Source organism: Peromyscus eremicus, chromosome 20, assembly GCF_949786415.1.
Source record: "Peromyscus eremicus chromosome 20, PerEre_H2_v1, whole genome shotgun sequence".
Classification (NCBI taxonomy): domain Eukaryota; kingdom Metazoa; phylum Chordata; class Mammalia; order Rodentia; family Cricetidae; genus Peromyscus; species Peromyscus eremicus.
In genome coordinates this window covers 61800038-61820756 of record NC_081436.1, presented here as the reverse complement: position 1 = coordinate 61820756, position 20719 = coordinate 61800038, and the positions used below count along the sequence as shown (strand labels likewise).

The 20719-nt window shown below is 45.1% G+C and overlaps 1 protein-coding gene across 1 annotated transcript in view; it reads right to left on the bottom strand.

Moving 5' to 3' along the window:
- The window catches only part of Ncald (neurocalcin delta), a 194450-nt gene extending 184522 nt beyond the window's left edge, over positions 1 to 9928 (bottom strand). Inside the window, exon 1 of the mRNA XM_059247590.1 lies at positions 9878 to 9928. The gene's annotated coding sequence lies outside the window, so the exon portion shown is untranslated. The remainder of the gene's footprint in view (positions 1 to 9877) is intronic.
- Between the last annotated feature and the right edge of the window lie 10791 nt (positions 9929 to 20719).

Genomic DNA, 20719 nt, shown 5'->3' with positions numbered 1-20719 from the left:
ATTGTGGCGTTTTAAGGAACATCAGGTTCTGCACAAAGCAAGCACTCTGCTGGCTTCGCTCTCATGGACTAGTCCCAGCCCCAGACAGGGTCTGCATGTCAATATCATCTCCATTTCAGGAAACCGTCCCTCTGTTTACTGCTACCTTCTAATCATTCTTCGTGGCCATGTTGGTGCCGTTCAGTCATTTGGGTCTACCTCACATGCAGGCTGCTTTAGTCTAGACCATCCTCCGTGGCCAGGATGACGTCTTTCTCAGTCATTGGGGTCTATCTCACATGCAGGCTGCTTTAGTCTAGACCATCCTCCGTGGCCAGGATGACGTCTTTCTTAGTCATTGGGGTCTACCTCACATGCAGGCCGAGGACCCAGACAAACTGAAGTTATAGAACACGACAAAATCAAGTTGAAGCCGTCTACTCCATCCTCTGCTAAGAAGCTACACGTTTTACCCAGGGTTACCACTCTCTTGCCTTCCTCCTTGTGGTGCTTTGGTCGAGAAGTGTCTTCCCTAGGCGCAAGTACTTGAATACTGGGTCCCCATTGGCAGTGTTATTTGAGAATGTGGACGCAGCCTTGCTAGAGAAAGTAAGCCCCTGGCAGTGGGTATTAAGAGCTCATAACCTCACCCACTTCCAGTTCGTGCTCTGTGTTTGCTGTTTGTGGTTCCTGCCCGCCACCATCCACCATGCCTCCGACTTGCTGCCACGCTCCCCGCGGGCCATGACTGACTCTTATCCCGATAGAACCATAAGCCAAAGTAGTCCCTTCCTTCTAGAAGTTGCTCTTGGTCATGGCATTTTGTCACAGCAACAGAAAAGTAGCTAACTTTACTAACAGGTTTTCTGTGCCCTGATAATAGGTTTCTCCACTGACGCAACAAGCCAGATCAAGCCGAATTAAAAAGTAAAAGACCAGGGTTATTCTGCAGAAATCAACAACCAGATAAGTCCTCCAGCCCCCAGAGATCGAGGCTGGGGAAAGGGCAGGAGAAAATCACATGGCCGAACTAAAGGAGGGCGCTTATGTACCCTGTAGTCGAGGGGTGGTGATGTGTCCTCCATAAGCTGGGTTTGTGCCCAATTATAACGCTTTAGGAGGGGACTGGGCCACTAGCAACTTTAGGGAAGGAGCCTCTGGCATTTGCCAAGAATGCAGAATTGGGCTTTTTGGCTGCTCCTCTCCCTTGGAGATTCTCTGACAGGGCGCGGTTTAGACAGAGAACTGGGGCCAGCTGGGGTTCCAGCTGAGTGCTTATATTTGCAGGGCATCTCTTTTATTAACAAAGAGCTTTCAGCTACTTCAATTGACCATCGTAATAATCCTGCCAGGCAAAGGCACGGCATCATTTAAGGGGGACATCATGGGCTCATCAATTTCATTGCCAAGGTGAGAGGTTAAGGAATTGAGCCCCAGGCCGTCAGTGAGTGGCTGAACTGAAATCGGAAGCCCAGGTCTTCTGAGGCCTGGTGAGCTGTGCTTTGCCTTCATGCTTCTTCCACCGTAGAGGAACTCACCAAGTGTAGGGTCTTTGGCCCTTACCGTCCATGTTTATGGACCATCAGGTCAGGCTGGATTAGACAGGATTGAATTAGACCTTAAAATTGTTTTTCTTAAGACAAGCCTACTCTGCAGCCCACAATAGCCTTAGATGCATGGTTCTCCTGCCTCAGCCTCCTAAGTGCTGAGAGGACTGTACCACAATGCCCAGTTTAGGTTAGATAGCTTTATGCCGGAAGGATTACTAACTGAGATGTTTGGTGGGGGAAATTAGCACACAGGGGAAGACTAGGAAGTGTGAAGCAGCATCTGCTCCATGATAAAGGTCTGCAGCAGTAAACAGTCAACAGGAGGGGACCTGCCAAAGGAGGAAGTGGAAAGGAGTCCTGGGAAGGTGAGGTCCAGGAGAAACTCCAGAAGGTCAAGGGCAAACTTGACTTTACCAATTTGCCGAAGGCTGTCCCTCTTGGTACAAAAAGCCATCACAATTAGGAAGAGAACAAATCAGTCAAAGCAAGTGCTTCTCCAACTCTCTCCCTTTCTGGATTCCACGCTTCAGAAAAGTCAAGTCAAAAGAAAAAAATTCCACTTCCAGTGAGTCCTGGGTGCCACCATGACTGTGTTATCAGGCAGAGCATCCTCTGAACATGGACGCTGGGACCAGGCAACGAGTGAGAAGGAGGAAGGGAAGGGAAGGATGTGAACGAGGAGGGAGAGGAAGCAGTAATTTCACTTCCCACACACAGCTGGGGAGAAGGTACCAAGGGCTCCACTTGGAGGAGTCACACCTCCTTCGACCCTAGGCACCAGCCCACATGAGATGCTCTATAATGAGACACACAACAGATACATCCAAGCATTCAGAATACTCGGATGTGCAAAGTTTCGCAGCTGGTCACAGGTTCATAATAGCTATGCGCCTCTTTCATGGGGGAGATGCTGCACCATGCTGAGAGTCTGCAGGGTAGCACAGCTCCCCCATCTTTCCAAACAGAGCATCTTAAAGACTCCTCTGGCAGTTTTAACTACACAATAATAGAAAACACCCCAGGCAGAGTGTGAGAGACCAATCTTGTAAACAGCGGGATGGGAAGGTGTAAACAAGAATGGAAAGAAAACATCCACCCTTTAGAAAACGCTGCTTTTGACAAGAGAATGGGAATAAACTCAGTCACAAATGTCATGGAACAAAAGCTCAGAGCAGTGTTAAATCGCACACCAGGTGGCTGCCAGCATCCACCCCGATCTGCCAGCCCCTCCCCTTGGGCAGCAGGCTTCCTTTTCCATCCTTCTAATTTTATATGCTCCCGTTGGGGAGTTCGCTTCTCTTTCCAAGCAACATGACCAGCATTTTCAGGGAGGCTGCGACTTTACCGAGTCTCTTCTTCCTTTACTGACCCCAGTAGCATTGATTTGGAGCATCACAACCCACAGCAGGCCCACCTTCCCTCACCCACACTTGCATGCAATAAAAATCTATTCATATACTCATACTGAGTTTTCATATAATTCTTCTTATAATCATTTGTGTTCTTAGAAAGATCCAGGATACTTTATCCTTTCCAACAAGCCTACTGTTGACTAAGTGTGTACTCTTTCCAGTGGCTAGAGGTAAAAAGAGTGAGCAGACACTGGCTTTGAAGACCACATAGACCGCAGGAGAAGAGAGACTTGGAAACACATGGTTTCGATCAAGGAGGAAGCCACCTTTATCCTCAGCTACAGCAATAAGATGCATGCTAAGCAGGCGTTTATAGGAGGCCATAATTTTGGACAAGGCATGTGTACTAAACCTACACAGACTAGAACATAACAGAGTCATACATGCTAAGTATTATGTAAACAAACTGAAGGCTGAAATGTGTTAGGAGAAGGAGGAGGAGGAGGAAGAGAAGTAGGAAGAGAACAAGGAAGAAGAAGATGATGATGATCAATGATTAAAGTTATCTATAGCATCCAATCAGAAAAGGGCAATTTGTATGAGCAGGCATGATAAGGACGCCCCTCTATTCTACCTTATAAGATTAGTAAGAACAGGAACTCTGGAATGACCAAGCTGTCCTTTGCTTCTTATTTCCACCTGCCCCCCACCCCCACATAACCCCCTCTGCTCACCCCACTGGAAACCTGGTTTATTTCACAGAGTGAAATGCTACCTGGCTCTAGAATCGTGAACCTGTCAGACCTGCAAACTAAACTGCTGTGATTTGTCTTTGGCATGTATCACTTGTGCTGTGCACCAATCCCCATCGGCTGCTTCCAAGAGTGGATCGGGTTGAAAGAGATGCCCACGGCTAAAGCAGCACACGGCCAACATTCATTGCTTCCCAGAAGGTGGAAAGAGCTATTCTGTGACATCCTCCAGCCTCCACCTCCATTGCTGTCTTGCTCAGTAGACCTGCTCCTGGCCTCAACCTCCAAGCTACCTCCCTCGGATTGATTACTGACGGAACTGGAACTGTGTGCTTGGTTGTTCCAAGAAGGCGGTATCACGGACTCAGCGAATTCCATAGCGCCCTGTGGGTTGTGTTCTAGAGGTGTTAGAGATGAAGATAAACTAATCTCCAAACATCTCAGAAATTTGTGCAAGGACTCACAGTCAGTAAGCAGGACAACTGAGAGTGGAAGCCAGGGTCGGGGGACGAGAAGGGCCTTCAGTGCCGGTCGGCCGCGGCTTAGGATGGCTCGCTTTCAGTTGGAACCCCCTTAAGGAGAAGATCCAGAGGCTAAGATGTAGAAGAGAGGCCTCAAAAGATAGGTGGGGGCTCCAGGATTGGCAGAAAAGGAAGGTGGGATGGTCCCAGGGACAGGCGTGGGTGTCTGCCGGCCTAGGCCTGCTTGCACTCCTGCCACAGGGAAAGGCTGTGCTGTACTCCATTGTAAGAAACACAGCAGATACACAAAGCAGCAGCAGAGGGATGAGGACTGGTGACACCGAGTGCTGGGGACACTGAGTGTAGACTGTGTTATTAAAGACAGCAAACTGCAGAGGTCCTGCTGTCGAAGGTCGTACAGTCCTTGGAGAGAAACTGTCCCAGCAGCAGACAGTGCCTGAGAAAGATGGGGCAGGAAGTTCAGAATCTCTAAGTGACCTGAACTTCGGGAAAGGAGAGGTCAGATTTGGAGGAGGTGATATCAGCTGTTCTGCAGACACCAGTCTCTGGGGCAGTATCGGATAAAGAGAAATCATAAATGAGTTGGTGAAGGTCTGTCTTGCTTTATGATGCAAGCCTGCACTGCCTGACCCATTTGTTACTTGGGTACCCCCAAATGAGGAAATCCAACTTGGACTTAATCACTGACAAGCAAAATGCCATCAGTGCACCCTAGAAACAAAAACCCAATGGCAGGTGTATTGTACAGGTATCACTAACACAATACCCCACTTCAAAGCAAACTCACTTCTTCCCACACAAAACCTAATGACCATGGCTTCAACCATCAGCTAAACACAGCTAGTATCAGATTTATGTGTTAACATGTGTCAAATAAACCTGAGGGAACTGGTAGGCAAGCCCAAGCCCCACCCAGTAAAGGAACACATGGGAGAGTTTGAGTGACACCATAGGTCAGGAGCTGAGGAAATTCTAGAACCTTCCACTGGAGGCAGCCTAAGGAAGACTCCTTCAGAGATAAATGCACCCCTGGGCCTCTGCTTGCGCTCGCCTCAGGCAGGAAAGGTCACTTGCATTTACCTCCACTTATTGTCTATATGTTTTTAAAAGACACCTTTATTTAGCTCCTACAAAGAAAACAACCCCAAAGCAGGAAGGGAGGAAGGGAGGAAGCTCTGACCTTTTGGTGATAAATGAGTTATTTCACCAACAGCCACAGTCTATTAGGCTCTGTTGCTCTGAAAAAGTCTTTAAAGCCCTTGGAATAGGAGAAACCAATACCTACAGCCCAAGGCTTACTGTGAGTGAGTGGGGGAAATGGAGAGGAGACTTGGAAAGGAGAGAAGGAGGCAGGGAACCGTGAGGATCCGGTTCTCCTGCAAGTTTCCTCGCTGAATGACTTCCAGTGTGGGTTTCTCCTTTGCCTCACCTCAGCCACTCTGTCAAGGCAGCTGCAGATCTGAGTCCTAAAGAGCAAAGACTCTTGTTCGCGTCCTCTCGTAGGCTCTTAGTGACCTCCTCGGAAACTCACTGCACAGCTACCCAGGCCCACTCACAGATGCTGGCAGAGTCCTGAGTTTATTTCTAGCCAAGCAGCTGCTGGCAGGTGACTTTTGATGCCTAAACACACAATAGGGTTTCTCAGTGATTTGGTTTTATACAGAGCCACCAGATCAAAGTGAGGAAACAAAAAACCAACATGCCAAAGATGTAGGTGGTGGTTGCGGTAATTTATGGAACATAAACATGGTAACACCGGCATTTCTGTATGTGATGTGTTATGAGAAAAGGACTCAGAATTCATGATAAAGAGTCTGCAAAAATGAGTATCTGATATATTTAAAATACACATATACATGTAAAGCATGAGATATACAACTTTAATAGTATCATTCTATCAATTAATCATTAGTGGGCAGAAAGTGACATGAAAGTATAAAAAAACCCAAATTGCCTTAAAATGAATAACCATGAAAAACTGGCAATGCTATTATATTATCTGAACTTTGATGAAGTAAGTTCTTAAAATTCATAAACACGGTTGCCATGGAGTCAAGAGTATATTTACATGCAAATTTATGTGCTTAAAAAAAGACTAGTCAGAGAAATAGTGATACATTTAAAAACTACCTCCAAATATTTCTTCTGACTCTTTGATCTTCGTATAGTCCCAGCTGCTATCTGATAACTTTGAGGGCCATTGTTAGTCTTTAACAACTCTGGGGTGGGGACAAGTATATTTGTTCACCTCCAGCTGAAATCCGCTTGAAAGCAAGCAACGAGCACATCCCTTCCATCCTGCCTTATGTTACTTTGCTCTTCATGGTAGAAATCCCAACATCCATGAGATCCGGACACCCTACAACCCATGGCCTTTACACGTCATTCTCATATCACAGTGTGCACACCCCCGAGCCATGCCCAGTGTGAACTGTGCCCGTGAAGGGCAGTCTTAGCCTGTCATCTGCCTTTAGTGAGCTATGGCAGTGCCAACTGGATGGATATTTCCCCAATTGCTACGTAAGACTCCAGGGCTATGAAAGGTCACAGAGCATGGAGTGATGGGTAGTTCCTTGATGCAGTGACATCCAGGTGACAGCCACAAAGAAAATGAGACTCAGTATTTCAAGCTTAATTGAATTTGACAACTTCATGAGCTAAAAGAAAGACCTTGAGCGCTAATAACGACCAGAGGAGCCAACCTTGCTTTGAGAGACAGAAAGCAAACCTGGACTTGCTGCCCCGGGATTCAATACATGAAAACAGATTTAAGTCCTGGGCTTGTGGTGATTGGTTATGTAGCAACAGACAACAAAAACACACGGTTTCTGTTATGGTTTGGATCTGAAACGTCCCACAGGCTCATGTTTGAACACTAGGCCCTCACTGTGGCACTGTCTGAAGGCCGCGGAGTCTTTAGGAGGTGAAGCCTAGATGGCAGAGTTAGGACAATAGGGACAAGCCTTTGGAGGTGACACCTGTCTCTGGTTCCAGCTGGCTTTCTCTGCTTCGTGGGCTGCAGGTAAATACTGTTGCCTCACACTCCTCTACAGAGGGAGCCATGTTGCCGTGGTTTCCCTGCTGTGACAGACCATAATCTCTCTGTAGCATGAGCCAAAATTCCCTCCCTTCACTTTTTCTATCATGTATTTGTCCACAGTGACGCAGAAGGAACCGACAGAATTCTAGTTCTCATTACACTCAAAGAGTTATGTTTCGGCTTCGACAATTATTTCGGCTCTTTTTTTTTTTTTCTAGTTGCTATTGCTATTTGTGTTTTTGTTTTCCACCAGGGACTCTTTGTGTAGCCAGATGCGGAACTTAGATCCTCCTGCCTCAGCCTCACGAGTACTGGGATTATAGACATGCACCATCACATCCAGCTTGTTCCTCCTCCCAAGGATGATAAAAATACATGTACATAGCCCCTGTAACTTATAAGTTCATTGATAAATATACTTCTTTATGTAGGAATCTTGAAACACAAATGAGTTATATACCAAAGTGATTGGGGGGGTACTTAAAATTAGCAGGTGGGGGCTAGAGAGATGGTTCAGTGGTCAAGAGTCCTCTTGCAGAGGACCAGAGGGTTCCCAGCACCATGTTGGGTGTCTCACAACTGCCTATGACTCCAGCTTTGGGGACTCTTCTTCTAGCCCCTGTGGGTAACTGCACTCACGTGTACAGACCATACACATATACACACAAATAAAAATAGTTTTAAATTGGAATGTAGGTCTCTAAACCAGTGTTTGTCTGTTTGCTGTTGTTTTGAGGGAGAGGTTTATATTTAAAACATAAAATTTTCTTCTCCAACATTTATAAGGATTTATAGGATCCTTATGAAGATGGGCAGAGAGAAACTGTGGGTGGCAAGCTCAGCTTTCCAAATGTTCACATCTTCCATTAATAAGGGTATGTGTCACAACCAATAAACCATAAATCACACAACATCTCATTGATTCACACTTCATTCACATTTTTGTAGTTTTATGTCCATGTTCTGGTTCCATCCCAGAGTCAACCTGGGATCCAATATGACATTCAGTCATAACGGTGGTGTAGGCATCTGCCTGGGACAGTTTCTCATCCGTCACTTGATTTTAATACATTGATGGTTTTGGAGAATTCTGGTCAAACATTTAGAACAGACAAATATTAGAATTTGTCTTACGTTTTCTTCACGATTAGAGTCAAGGAACAAGTGGAGAGGAAAATCACAAAGGCAAAGTGTCCTATTCACTACAGATCAAAGATGCCTCTTGCTAACATAATGGGTCATCATGAACCTCGGTTCCCTGGTGGAGGTGAGGCAGGAGAGGATTGGCCTGTCAGGGACAAAGCTCTGGTCTCAGTCCTCCAGAGCAGAAAACATCCTGTCTGAAGGAGGATTTGTGAGGCTGTGACATTTTTTCACCCTTTCCGGCCTGCACTCTTTGGAGGAAAGTCAGCCTCTGTAGCCTGTGCTTTGCCTCCTGTGTGTACATTTGCTGGGATTCTTCTGCTGGGGGTGGGGAGGTCCATCATTTACTATTTATCTACCCAATCACTGATAGGAGTGCAGGTATGTATCGTTCACTTTTGATTATGGCTCGATGCTGTTTTATTATGATGCTGAAATTGTCCCGGCCATTGGGAACTCTTACAACTGGGTCCCACATTTGTGTGAGGGGGAGGGGGTGCTTTGTTTTGTTATTTTCTTTTTCATTTCTTCCATTTCTGGCACTGTTGGACACTCTTATCTTGTATATTTCCTGCCATCGTCTCAATCAACCCTTTTCCCAAGGAACCCCGCTTTTCATGCAGAACAGAACTGGAAAGCAGGGTCTGAGCACAGTGAGCTCATTGTTCTGGGGGTGTCAATGCTTCTAAAATAAACCAACGCTTCAGTCTCCACATAGGACATACAGCCGTTACTATGTTCATTAATTTCTGGATGTGGTAGCTCACACCCATAATATCGCAGCTCTCAATCTGAGCTCTACTTAATTTATCTCCATCCATTTATTAACTCTATCAATCTTAAAGGGATGGCTTAGTGTCTCTCCTATTGGTAGAGACAAAAGAAGAGCAGTCAGTTCATTGTCAGCCTGGGCTCCATAGTGAGGCTGGAGCCAGCCTGAGCTGTGGAGTGAGACCTTGGCTTAAAAAACCAAAACCAGAAATCAACAAGATAAAATAAAAATTTCACAAGCATTTAAATGGCATTGTATCAGCCAGCAAGGCAGCACTATTAGACCCGTTGTAAGAGTGAGGACACCAAGCCACAGAGAGGAGACATACGTGTGGCCATTAAGATGAAAAACAAGGGATCCAGATGCAGATTTGGCACACGTCCCACAACCCCACATGGCCTCATGGTAGGGGCCAGGGCAGGCCACTCACTGAGCTGCTATCTTAAACTGCTAAGTCACTTAACCCATCTATACACTCCCAAGACACACATGTGCCCATTAAGTGCCAGGCTCTGCTATAATTTATACCTGGCACCCATCTGAAATACCTCTTGGCCTATGAGCCAGCTTAACATGTCAGGGGACGTTGCTGCAGTGTGCCCCTGGAGATAATCCAAGCTCTATTTAATTTATTAACTCTACCAATCTTAAAGGGATGGCTTAGTGTCTCTCCTATACAGACAACCCCACTCGGTTTGCTGCTGTTCACTGATAAAATAGTTGAACAGAACGATTTTTGTGAAAGTCCTTCAACAAAGCCCAGGTTCCCACGCGGAGCTGAGAAGAGAATTCTGAATGTGCACTTACTATGTGGCTCTGGCTTTCAGGTGGCTCCACGGGACCAGCGTTGAGGTGATCTGAAAGAAATGTGCAACACAACAGAAGTGAGCGGAAACATTTAAAGGAGGCGTCCTCCCTTGCTCAAGGGGAGCGCTGGAGCCTTGGCTTTGTGAGTCACTAATGCATTTGGGGGAAGGATGGCAGATCAACAAAATCAGCTCCTCTAGAACAAAGATGCAGGTCAATACATGGGAGTCTGGGGTTGACTTCTTGTTAACATTCACAGGCTTCTTGGAAGATGATAAAGCACTGAAGAGAAAGGACACCTGGGTCGTCATGGTCAGAGCTGCCCTCCACATGTGTAAACATGACTGTAAAGTGACACACTGAGCGTTCACAGTCCACAGTGCTGGGGAGATGCCTTAGCCAGTAAGGAGCTTGTCACACAACATGATGACCCAAATTTCACCCTCAGAATCCACAAAAAAAGCCAGGCATGCTGGCTTATACTTGTAAACCAGTGCTGGAGAGGCAGAAAAGGCAGATCCCTGGGGTTTGCTGAGACTAGCCTACCCCACTACTAACTAGCCTTTCTGGGACTAGCTATAGTCCAAACAGAAGACTCTGATTCAAGAAGTAGGTAAATGGCTCCTGAGGAACAACACCCAAGGTTTTCCTCTGGCCTCCACATGCACATGGTACATACATGCACACACACCTGCACACCCACACACCAGCACATATATACACACACACATATTAACTTTTAAAACATCGTTAAGGAGTGGTAGATGATTCCATGGGCTAGAGCTCCTGTTGAACAAGCCTGAACAGCTGGGTTCATCCCAGGAACCCATGGTGGAAGCCGGTGACTGAGGGCAGAAAGCTGGTTAGATTCAGAAGTTGCAGAACACAGAAATGATCCAAGTGAGCAGCCTAAAAGAAGACTAACTCAGCAAGTCTGATGGGAAAGCATGGATGTGGAAGATGGGGTCTGTGGTCCTATCACTAATGGACATGTCTGGTGTTTAAGCCCTCTTTCAAAGAAAGAGCATTTTAGTACCTCTGGGGCCACCAGTCTAGACAACCTAATCGATCTCTATAAATATAATTTCAAAGCTATCAAGAGGGCCAAAGCCTTCTGGGAAGATCTGCTTTAAACATCCCAACTGACATCATTGAATTAATAAGCATCAATGCTACTTTTACTGGGGATAAAAACCCCAGGAATGTACAATTGTTTGTCCTTCCTGATTTTTTTAAAAACTAAAACATCAGTTGTAATAATTCAACATGAAAAGGTAACTCAACTGACATGTCAGAAAAACATCACTACTAATTTCGGTGTCTTTGAGGATTTGGGGACGCACCGCTTGCTGCCACACGCACCTCAGTCAATACACCAAGGGCTCCTCTGAGTTTTGACAGAGAACTGAATACAGTTGAAACACAACTGGAGCTTTAGCAGAACAGTGAACCAGTTTGTCGCTTTGCCCAGATTTCAGTGGGCCAACGACTGAACCTCTGCGTGCTCCAGAAGTGACAGATACTTCATGTTCAGTTCCAGCCCTCTATTAATGCTGGTGTGCAACAGATTCTGTGACTCTCTCACTTGCAGTCTATACAGTGAATAGATATCACTGAAAAGCTTTAGCTTAAAGAAAAGGGATCTTTCCAAGCACAATTTAGAACAGAAAAAAAATATGACTAGATGTTTTTTTATAGACTGTCCTTTAACTCAAAGTTAGTTTGGTGACATCCAAACATATAACTTAGGAATGACATTCTAAAACTTTCCCATTGCTAGGATGTGGAAAGGGACTAAGTAAATCCGTAACATTTTATGCATTTTAAAATATGTGTAGTCAGCTCCATTTCAGGCTTTAAGAATTAGTCAGGGGGTAGGGAGAAATGGCAAGGAGAGTGAGCAAGCTGAGCGGAGCCCCATTGCCTTCCCCAGCATGCCTAAGCCAGCAGCAGCACAGGCTGGGAGAATTCTCTTCCTCTAAGCCTTTACACAAGTTTCAGATCTACACACAGATGACTGTATACTGAGACACAATCTGTCTTACCATAGTCTACACACAGACCTCTGTACACTGAGACACATTTTGTCTTACCATAGTCTACACACAGACCTCTGTATACTGAGACACAATCTGTCTTACCATAGTCTACACACAGACCTCTGTACATGGACACATTCTGTTTTACCATAGTCTACACACAGACCTCTGTACACTGAGACACATTCTGTCTTACTGTAGTCTACACACAGACCTCTGTACACTGAGACACATTCTGTCCTACCGTAGTCTACACACAGACCTCTGTACACTGAGACACATTCTGTCTTACCATAGTCTACACACAGACCTCTGTACACAGACACATTCTGTCTTACCATAGTCTACACACAGACCTCTGTACACTGAGACACAATCTGTCTTACCATAGTCTACACACAGACCTCTGTACACTGAGACACATTCTGTCTTACCATAGTCTACACACAGACCTCTGTACACTGAGACACATTCCGTTTTACCATAGTCTACACACAGACCTCTGTACACTGAGACACAATCTGTCTTACCATAGTCTACACACAGACCTCTGTACACTGAGACACAATCTGTCTTACCATAGTCTACACACAGACCTCTGTATACTGAGACACAATCTGTCTTACCATAGTCTACACACAGACCTCTGTTGTAGCTGGAGAATTTCTCTCCAGCTCCCGCCACCAAGTCCCGCCAGTCCCAGAGCCCACTTATAAAATAAACACACAGACTCTTACATTATTTAAACTGCTTGGCCATTAGCTCAGGCCTGTCATTGTCTAGCTCTTACTCTTATATTTAGCCCATTTCTATTAATCTTTACTTTGCCACATGGCTTGTGGCTTACCGGTACTTTACATCTTCCTTGTCCTGATGGCGGCTGGCAGTGTCTCTCTCTCCGCCTTCCACTTCCCAGAATTCTTTTCCTTGTCCCGCCTATACTTCCTGCCTAGCCAATGGCCAATCAGTGATTTATTTACTGACCAATCAGCAACACACTTGACATACAGACCATCCCACAGCACTCTGTACATGGACACATTCTGTTTTACCATAGTCTACACACAGACCTCTGTACACTGAGACACATTCTGTCTTACTGTAGTCTACACACAGACCTCTGGACATGGACACATTCTGTCTTACCATAGTCTACACACAGACCTCTGTACACTGAGACACATTCTGTCTTACCATAGTCTACACACAGACCTCTGTACACAGACACATTCTGTCTTACCATAGTCTACACACAGACCTCTGTACACTGAGATACAATCTGTCTTACCATAGTCTACACACAGACCTCTGTACACTGAGACACATTCTGTCTTACCATAGTCTACACACAGACCTCTGTACACTGAGACACATTCCGTTTTACCATAGTCTACACACAGACCTCTGTACACTGAGACACAATCTGTCTTACCATAGTCTACACACAGACCTCTGTACACTGAGACACAATCTGTCTTACCATAGTCTACACACAGACCTCTGTACATGGACACATTCTGTCTTACTGTAGTCTACACACAGACCTCTGTACACTGAGACACAATCTCTCTTACCATAGTCTACACACAGACATCTGTACACTGAGACACAATCTCTCTTACCATAGTCTACACACAGACCTCTGTACACTGAGACACAATCTGTCTTACCATAGTCTACACACAGACCTCTGTACACGGACACATTCTGTCTTACCATAGTCTACACACAGACCTCTGTACACTGAGACACATTCTGTCTTACTGTAGTCTACACACAGATGGCTGTACACTGAGACACAATCTGTCTTACCATAGTCTACACACAGACCTCTGTATATGGACACATTCTGTCTTACCATAGTCTACACACAGACCTCTGTACACTGAGACACATTCTGTCTTACCATAGTCTACACACAGACCTCTGTATACTGAGACACATTCTGTCTTACCATAGTCTACACACAGACCTCTGTATACTGAGACACAATCTGTCTTACCATAGTCTACACACAGACCTCTGTACACTGAGACACATTCTGTTTTACCATAGTCTACACACAGACCTCTGTACACTGAGACACATTCTGTCTTACCATAGTCTACACACAGACCTCTGTACACTGAGACACATTCTGTTCTACCATAGTCTACACACAGACCTCTGTACACTGAGACACAATCTGTCTTACCATAGTCTACACACAGACCTCTGTATATGGACACATTCTGTCTTACCATAGTCTACACACAGACCTCTGTACACTGAGACACATTCTGTCTTACCATAGTCTACACACAGACCTCTGTACACTGAGACACATTCTGTCTTACCATAGTCTACACACAGACCTCTGTACACTGAGACACAATCTGTCTTACCATAGTCTACACACAGACCTCTGTACACTGAGACACATTCTGTCTTACCATAGTCTACACACAGACCTCTGTACACAGACACATTCTGTCTTACTGTAGTCTACACACAGACCTCTGTACACTGAGACACATTCTGTCTTACCATAGTCTACACACAGACCTCTGTACACTGAGACACAATTTGTCTTAACATAGTCTACACACAGACCTCTGTACACTGAGACACATTCTGTCTTACCATAGTCTACACACAGACCTCTGTACACGGACACATTCTGTCTTACCATAGTCTATACACAGACCTCTGTACACGGACACATTCTGTCTTACTGTAGTCTACACACAGACCTCTGTATACTGAGACACAATCTGTCTTACCATAGTCTACACACAGACCTCTGTACATGGACACATTCTGTTTTACCATAGTCTACACACAGACCTCTGTACACTGAGACACATTCTGTCTTACCATAGTCTACACACAGACCTCTGTACACTGAGACACAATTTGTCTTAACATAGTCTACACACAGACCTCTGTACACTGAGACACAATCTGTCTTACCATAGTCTACACACAGACCTCTGTACACTGAGACACAATCTGTCTTACCATAGTCTACACACAGACCTCTGTATATGGACACATTCTGTCTTACCATAGTCTACACACAGACCTCTGTACACTGAGACACATTCTGTCTTACCATAGTCTACACACAGACCTCTGTATACTGAGACACAATCTGTCTTACCATAGTCTACACACAGACCTCTGTACATGGACACATTCTGTTTTACCATAGTCTACACACAGACCTCTGTACACTGAGACACATTCTGTCTTACCATAGTCTACACACAGACCTCTGTACACTGAGACACATTCTGTCTTACCATAGTCTACACACAGACCTCTGTACACTGAGACACAATCTGTCTTAACATAGTCTACACACAGACCTCTGTACACGGACACAATCTGTCTTACCATAGTCTACACACAGACCTCTGTACACAGACACATTCTGTCTTACTGTAGTCTACACACAGACCTCTGTACACTGAGACACATTCTGTCTTACCGTAGTCTACACACAGACCTCTGTACACTGAGACACAATCTGTCTTAACATAGTCTACACACAGACCTCTGTACACTGAGACACAATCTGTCTTACCATAGTCTACACACAGACATCTGTACACGGACACATTCTGTCTTACCATAGTCTACACACAGACCTCTGTACACTGAGACACATTCTGTCTTACTGTAGTCTACACACAGATGACTGTACACTGAGACACAATCTGTCTTACCATAGTCTACACACAGACCTCTGTATATGGACACATTCTGTCTTATCATAGTCTACACACAGACCTCTGTACACTGAGACACATTCTGTCTTACCATAGTCTACACACAGACCTCTGTACACAGACACATTCTGTCTTACTGTAGTCTGTACACAGACCTCTGTACACGGACACATTCTGTCTTACCATAGTCTACACACAGACCTCTGTCACTGAGACACACTCTGTCTTACCATAGTCTACACACAGACCTCTGTACACTGACACATTCTGTCTTACTGTAGTCTACACACAGACCTCTGTACACGGACACATTCTGTCTTATTCGTTCTTTTCTATGGCATTAATAGGAGAGTGGGCAAGGTTGGGGGGTATCAACTTGTAGGAAGACCAGTCTAAACAGTTGACAAGGCATAGATTGTACTCCTTACAAATGGTTGTTTTTATTAAAATATAGACCTAAAGAGACCAGGAAGGCGGTACAGTGGGCACAGGTGTCTGCTGCCAAGCTGACAACCTGAATCAACCCCTGCGCCCACATGGTGAAAGAGAACTAATTCATGTGGGCTATTCTATGACTTCCACAACTGTATACACACACACACACACACACACACACACTCCACAAAATTCTCTCTCTATAAATATTGTATATATAAAGAGACACTGTATGGGCTGTATCTATATTTACAATCCTCTGAATACATGTGGAAGTTTCCTCCCTGATTCAACAGTGCGGAGAGGTGAGGCCTTACTGAGAAGATTATATCATGGGGGCATCTCCCTCCTAAATGGACAAAGGCTCCTATACCAGAAGCCTCGAAAGGCACCCATCTCCCACCCCTGTCCCTTCTTCTAAGTGAGACCACAGCACTCAAGGGCAGACGGTAGCCCACACCAGACACCAGAGTTTCCGGTTCCTTGATCTGAGCTTTCCCAGCCTCCAGAACTAGGAGAAATACATTTTTATTCTTTAACACATGAAGAAATGGCTATGTTTATGTTAGCTACCTTGCCTATCATCATGACCCAACAGAGGTAACTTCGTGAAGGAAGCGCTCACTTTGGCTCACAGCTTCAGGGAAGACAGTCTGCTAGCAGGGAAGGCGCGTGAGGCAGGGAAGGCACGTGAGGCAGGGAGGCACGGGAGGCCTTGGAGGCCAGGGTGTCTCTGTCTGTGGTGGTGGAAGTGTGAGATGTAGTTGCACACATCTTGACTGATCAGGAAGCAGAAATCTCAGGCCACTCCCAGAAGAATTACCACCTTCAAGGCCCACTCACAGCAACCCACTTATGCTGGTGGACCACAGTCCCAAAGGTCCCATGACCTCCCCAAATGGTGACAGCAGTGGGCACCAAGTTTTCAAACATATGTGTCTGGGGCCAGGAGAGACAATTTGCATTTAAATCATTCTGCTATGTGCCTTCCTAATTTATATCATGACTCTGGAAGGCAGGAGGAAGAAGAAGGAAAAACACAGGAAGTCTGAGGTCTTGAACATTCGTTAGCAGGGGGTTGATCTTGGAGCAGACAGAAAGACCACTAGCTGTGGACACAGAGGAATATGTGTCATCATCCTAAATCTATTTACAGTTGGCTTCAACTTTTCCTTCTTTACTGGGAAGTTTAGGGTTTATGAAGAAACAAATAAGTGTTGCTGGTTAAATTTACTTCTTCATCAGCATGGAGTAAACTCTTTTATGATAGTAATAATGCTGAAGATACTTTTTGATACTTTTAAGATGACTTTTCCCACTTGAATATGCAAATTTCCAAGGTTATGAGCTCCTGAAGCTGCAAACATCTGGATCAAACACAACTTTAAACAGTTTTAAACGTTGTGAGAAGATACTGTTTAGAAGTAACATTGCTGAGGCAGTATTTCTAACCCCTGGTCAGCCATGCTGTCTGTTCACGCTGATGGGAACAGCAATCATTTCTGGTCTGTCAGATTTTGTATACAATTTTTCATTTAAAATCTGGCACTTTCATAGAACAATACATTTTTAAATGTTCTCGTAAACAGCCCATAATGCTTTACATTTCATTTTTATGTGATTTAAAGTATGTTTGATAATTCGTGCTTCCAATTCAACCCTAGTTTTCCTCAGGAAGTGGGAAAAGCTTAATATTTATTCATCTGGAAAAAATGTCCATGGCCCAAACACAATTAAACTGAAAACAGATGATATTCATCTTCCCAGGGGCATTTAGCATAAGCTAAATATACTCACAACACAGCTGACCATCTCAAACACAGCCACCGGAACCAAAGCTGTGTCAAGGACAGCCCTGTCATTGCTCAGCCACACATCCTGCAAGGTGGGGACCACATCTGAGCATCACACTTTCTAGAAGCATCGAATAACTGTTTTCAAATTTTCTTTCGTTTCAGCTAAAAGCGGCTGTAGAGGAGATAGCACAGGGCACATGTGCCACACACACATGGCGAGGGCAGAGGACGACTTCCAGAGTCGCTTCCCTTTCGCGTGTGGGTTCTCAGGATTGACCTCAGGCTGTCAGATCTGTGCAGAAGATGCTTCTACCCACAGAGACGATGCACCAGCACATAAAACTATTTTAAAGCATTTCCTCATCTCACTTTCCACTTTTAGCCCGAGTCCATAGAAAAGGATTAATGTGGCTCTCTCAAATTTAGTAAACATGAGCATTAACTATAGATAGAGTGGATTTAATAGGATTCTAACTTGCCTTTTAAAAACCATTTCTGGGCCTGCAAGTGTAGCTCAGTAACCAAGCACATGCTGAGTATGCTCAAGGGCTTGGGTTTGCTCTCCGTTACAAACAAAACCAAACCAACCCCCCGGCGGTGCCATTGCTACCGTTTTACCTGGGCTAGGTCATTATGATGTCATCATTCTGTGACTTAAGTCACAGGCATGGTTACTTTTCTTATTTATATCCTACAGTTGGTCTAAGATCCAGAAAACATATATAAACTTGTATATAAAAACAAGTTTAAAAATGGACACAGAGAACCCAGCCTGACCCCAGAGAACAGAGACTGTCTGCATGGGATGAAACACATGTCTTCTTTAGATAACCAGGATGCTCCAAAATGTCACAGAGGATGCAGAGGGCAGATACAGTGCTCTCCTCTGTCCAGGCCACCTGCAGTGGGCCCTCTGGGAGGGCCTGGCTGACCCAATCAAGGAAATATACAGTCACCCAGTGGCCAGACCACAAGGGTATCTTATCTAGGAAACACTAAAGTGCTCACTCCTGAGAAGAAAAACCAGCTCATCCTTTACAACAGACAAATGAAGTCGTCAAAAGAGGATAGGTGGAAGACAGACTCATAAACAGGGCAACTCCCTTCTCTGTCTTAGGGCTTTCCTATTAGCATTTGACTGTTAGCCTGCCACCACACAGTGCTATGTATTTATTTTTTGGTTGTCTGCCTCTCCTCCTTGGGAAGGAAGTCTTTGAGGACTTAAGAATTTCTTTGGTTCATTGATGTAAGCTGATAATGGCTAAGAGTCCCATCAACACGTGTTGACGAAATGAATGTGTGAGTGAGTCAACAGTGTAGAAGCCACCCGAAAGGAAACCCCTTGGTAAGACAGAGGTTACCCAGGATGCTGGGTTACAATACAAAGACATTAAATGTGGAGAGGGAAGAGGCTGGAAATGAATCAAGTCTGTGTGAGGTCCTGGGGACTGTGGGGGATTTTGTCTAGTCAGCATCTGAGCCTTCTAGAACTGTCTTTGCTGGGTCCCCATGGCTCTGGAAGGACAAGCAGCTCCATGCTCCTCTCTTCACCGTGGATGGGCCCAAACTCAAGGCATATATGATCTCTCCAGACATTTACTCTACATCTAACAATGGCACAGGGAGCTGGGCCCCCAGTCATGGCAGCACCTCAAAAAGATGGTTCACGCCTCACACCTCTTCCTTCCCAAGGCCTATTTATTCAGCTGCTAACATTCTGATGTCCTCCCTATAGCTTTTGGTTTTCAAAAATGATTCCAGCTTCTCAGCACATCTCTGTGGACATAGTGTATATTTCTATGCCTACAGGGGGTGATTAAAAGGAAATTAAATGTGTTTTTGAAAGGCCTTGCAATGATGAATTAGTATTGAATACTAACTACTCACAAGTATTGAACCAAACCCCTTATTTGACTTGCCCAACTTACTCTTTGGAAGCATCCCTAGTAGTGATGATTCCCAGTGTTAAAATAAAAAGATTTTAAAAAGTCCATTCATCCAGACTGGCACACAGCACATTGCAGAACCAGAATTTGTCTCCACAGGCCAGGGGCTCAGCAGCCGATCTTCTCACTTTGGTTCACAAGAACTCCTGAGCATCCTGAGTCTCAGCATGAGGAAGTGGAAATGCCACTGGTAGCCAAGCTAGGTAGAGCTGAGGTTTGGATATTGTGGTGGTGGGTCTCTCTGGGGAGTGGGCGGAATTGAGGTAAACACACTAGTTTCCACAGTCCTTCTCTTTCCAAACTTTGAATTGCATTGTTTACCATGGAAAAGAAGGAGCATAACTTCTCCTGAGAAGTGCTAAGATGGAGCACAGAGGAGGTGGGTCCAAGCCAACGGCTTCAAAGCTTCTCTTCACCCGATGGACCCAGACCTTTCTCTTTTGTTCCAAGGACTTCTGATTTGTAGGCCTCATCACAGAAGTGACCATGACACATGGCCCTCACTCTGCCACTCTCTGTGACATAGGCTTGCTTGTCCCCTACCTCATAGTCCCTTTTCGCCAATTTAAGCATTTTATTCATTACTAGCCACTTAGAAAACAATTTGGATATCTGACTATGCCAAGCAACAGGAATGCACAGCCAAGAAGATGAGTAGAATCCCTCTTCTCATGGAACATACAATCTAGACAGAGAAACAAAAGTCTCAGTGTAATACATGTAGGAGGCCCTAAAACCAAGCCCCGATCCACGTACGCATGTACAAGTGTGCACTGTCATGAGGTGAGGGTGAGAAGTCAGGTCTGAGATGGAGTGGTGCAGAAGAATCTCCGTCGGATGAAGGGCTCTGAGGAAGTGTCTTCGAACTTGAGAAGTCAGAGGGAGAGCTTAGCCGAGCGTTAGAGGACAGCGG